Below are 3,559 nucleotides of genomic sequence, written 5' to 3'. Positions count from 1 at the left end.
GCATCATCATGCATACCCTTAACTTGGATAAGAACATGCCTGCGAAGTCCCAGAAACAAAGGTGCCTGGGCACGACCCGAGCTGCGGCCCTAGAAGAGGAAGTAGCTCGACTTTTAAAATGAGGCTTTATTCGCGAGGCAAAATACCTGATCTGGGTCGCCAATTCTGTTTTGGTCCCGAATCCCAATGGAAAGTGGCGAACCTGCATCGACTTTTTTGATCTGAATAAAGCATGCCCCAAATATTGCTTCTCCTTGCCGAGAATTGACCAATTGGTGGATGCCACTGCGGGGCACGAGCTCATGTCCTTCATGGATGCGTACTCGGGTTATAACCAGATTGCTATGAATCATACGGACCAGAAGCATACTAGCTTCATGACTCCAACCAACGTTTATTGTTATAAGGTCATGTCCTTTGGGCGGAAGAATGCGGGAGCTACATATCAGAGATTGGTCAACATAATGTTCGCTAATCAAATCGGGAAAAACATGGAAGTGTATGTTGATGACATGTTGGTCAAGTAAAAAACTGCCTATAACCATGTTCCCGATTTGAAGGAATGTTTTGAGATCTTGAGGAAGTATGGTATGAGGTTGAATCTCCAAAAGTGTACATTCGGGGTGGCATCAGGAAAATTTCTAGGGTTCATAGTCAACACTAGAGGGATAGAGGCGAACCCCGACAAAATCAGATCACTGATCGAGATGGCGCCGCCCAAGTCGCGAAAGGACGTCCAAAGTCTAACAGGAAGAGTGGCAGCCCTTAATCGGTTTATTTCTAAATCAACCGACAAATGTTTGCCAGTCTACAACCTACTCTGGGGGAATAAAAAATTTGAATGGACCGAGGAATGCGAGTGAACCTTCCTCGATCTAAAAGCACATTTAGCCGAGCTGCCAGTGTTGTCTAAACCGACGGTAGGAGAGCCTCTTTTTCTTTACTTATCTGTTATGGAAGATGCAGCTAGTGCTATGCTAGTCCGAGAAGAGGGTCATGTTCAAAAGCCGGTCTATTACATTTGCAAAATACTTCTCGGAGTTGAATCACGATACCTTTTAATGGAAAAGATGGTTTTCTTCCTTATCACGACCTCCAGAAAGCTTAGGCCGTACTTCCAATCCCATTCAATCCACGTCATGACCGATCAACCTTTAAGGCAGGTACTTCAGAAACATGAGGCAACGGGGCATCTATTGAAATGGGCTATTGAGCTCAGCCAATTCGAAATATTGTATGTCCCACGGACTGCAATCAAAAGCCAAGCTCTAGCTGATTTCATGGATGAATGCACTGGATTGCAAGAAGAACCTTTGGGAGAATCGGTGCAGGCCCTGTGGAGAGTTTTTGTGGATGGTTCATCCAACGAGAACGGGTCTGGAGCTGGAATCATTATGATACCCCCAAAGGGGCATCGTTTCCACTCTGCGCTGCGGTTCGAGGCGTCCAACAACGAGGCAGAGTACAAAGCTTTATTGGCTGGGCTTAGAGTGGCTAAGGAGTTGAAGGCCAAGGCCGTCCAGTGCTACAACAACTCCCAGCTCGTGGTAAACCAAGTATTAGGGGAATACCAAGCGCAAGGAGCCAAGATGGCGGCCTACCTGGCCAAGGTGAAGACGGAGCTTTCTGATTTTGAATATAGCCGAGTCGAGCAGATCCCTCGGGAGCAAAAATCCAATGCAGACCTCCAGGGAGGCCGAAACTGTAACGCCCTGGATAGCCAAGACCGCTACACTGTGTACTTGTAAAGTGCAAGACTTGCTAATCAAGTCATTAATTTAAAAATGTGTCATTAGCTTCAATGTTCTAGGGTTAAAAGACATTTTGGCCTCAAAAGATACATTTTACAAATTATAAACAGTAAACAGTAGGGACCCCAAAAGATCAGTGTTTAAAAGCTGGTTTACAAAATCCAACAGTTAAAAGTAAACATTAGCCATACTAAGGCAAAATACAAGGTTTTGGTCCTCTTGTCCTTGTAATCTCCTCGACCGTGGCGGCTGAGCGGCCTGCCATGTACATTCACTCTGCAGAGCTCTCCAATCAAGGCTGATCGATCTTGCCTTTGCCTTTACCTGCACCACGCAGCACCCGTGAGCCAAGGCCCAGCAAGAAAATAATGTACACAACATATATAGCAATCTCAAACAGATATTCTAGCAAGCATGTTCAGTTAACAAATCTATAACATATAAGCATATTTCGGGTACAAGTAACTTCAACCACACTTAGATTATTCAACAATCTCATCTATACCAAATACAGTATTCAATTTACACAAATGTTAGGGCCGACAGCTTAGGTCGCACCCTCTGTTTAACCCATTGACTCCGGCCCACTTAAACCGAGCTCAGTGCATATTAAGCTGTCCTCGGATACCAGTGTCCGAGCTGTGCCAATTGCACAAGTTAACCGTGGCTCGCTTAGGCCGTTGGTTACAATTTACATGGCATAATACCATTCTTTCAATCATTTATATTAGGGAGCCCTTAGTCCCGTTCAAATATTCAACCGGGTGTAGTTTTCTTACCTTTAGTCTGTGCAATTATCGATTATGAGCCACGCCCCTCAAGCACGATCTATTCTCGAGCCTAAGTCTTTATCACCTAGTCACAACCAGAGTACAGGGTTCTGTTAATACTCAAATATAGGTTTTCAGTTACAAAACTAACTCCCGGGAATCCGAATTCCACCAAGCACGGTGGTGAAATCAATCCCGAGCATACTAGACCACCTTCCCGTGCCTAAAACCCTCAAAAGTTCATGTGCACAACCAAGGGCTGCGGCCCTTGAAGCTTAGTCGTGGCCCTAGCCTCAAACAGAACCAAGGCCACCCTGAGAAAAGACACGCGTCGTGGCCCTTGCTTTGGGCACTGCGGCGCTCTCCTCTGGCCGAGCCTCCTTGGCTCATTTTCATCCTAGGGCCGCAGCGCTCTAGAATAGAGCCGCGACCCTTCCCTTCATGCCCAGAAAACCCAACATTTTAGAGCTTAAAACCTCAGCCAAAACCATCCCTAAGCTTTCTACTTCAACACCCAACATAACCTCAACTCATGCTACACAATTTCAACAGAAACTCAGCTCACTAAACCATAGAAAATTCACTTCCAATCCATGAAACTCTAAGAACACAAACACCCTGTTATAACCAGTTAAAACCCAAACTCAAACCTCTAATTCATAAATTAAAGCTCACCTTTTTAGTTGGATCCTCTGTCTGTTCAAAACCCAGCTAGTTCCCAAAGCTTCCCAGCTCAAATTCCTCCCTAAACATTAGTGATACAAGCACCTCAATACCCAGCTGAAAACTCAAGGTTAAACTTCAGAACACATAGAGTTTAATCCTTACCTTAGCTTGATTTGCTTCCCCTGAGTAAGTCTTGAGCTAAGTCTCAGAGATTCCCACTCAATTCCCAGCAATTTCCTCTAATTTTTCCCCTGTTTTGCTTCTGTGATTTTCTCTAGTTTACTTCCCCTTACTTTCCTTGAGAGAAAGAGAGAGTTGAGTAAACAGCTGAGGGATGAATAATGTCGGTTTATATTTTCTAAAGGCTTCCTT

The sequence above is a fragment of the Humulus lupulus genome, chromosome 2 (assembly GCF_963169125.1).
Source record: "Humulus lupulus chromosome 2, drHumLupu1.1, whole genome shotgun sequence".
In the NCBI taxonomy this organism is placed as follows: Eukaryota; Viridiplantae; Streptophyta; class Magnoliopsida; order Rosales; family Cannabaceae; genus Humulus; species Humulus lupulus.
This window is presented reverse-complemented; position numbering follows the sequence as displayed.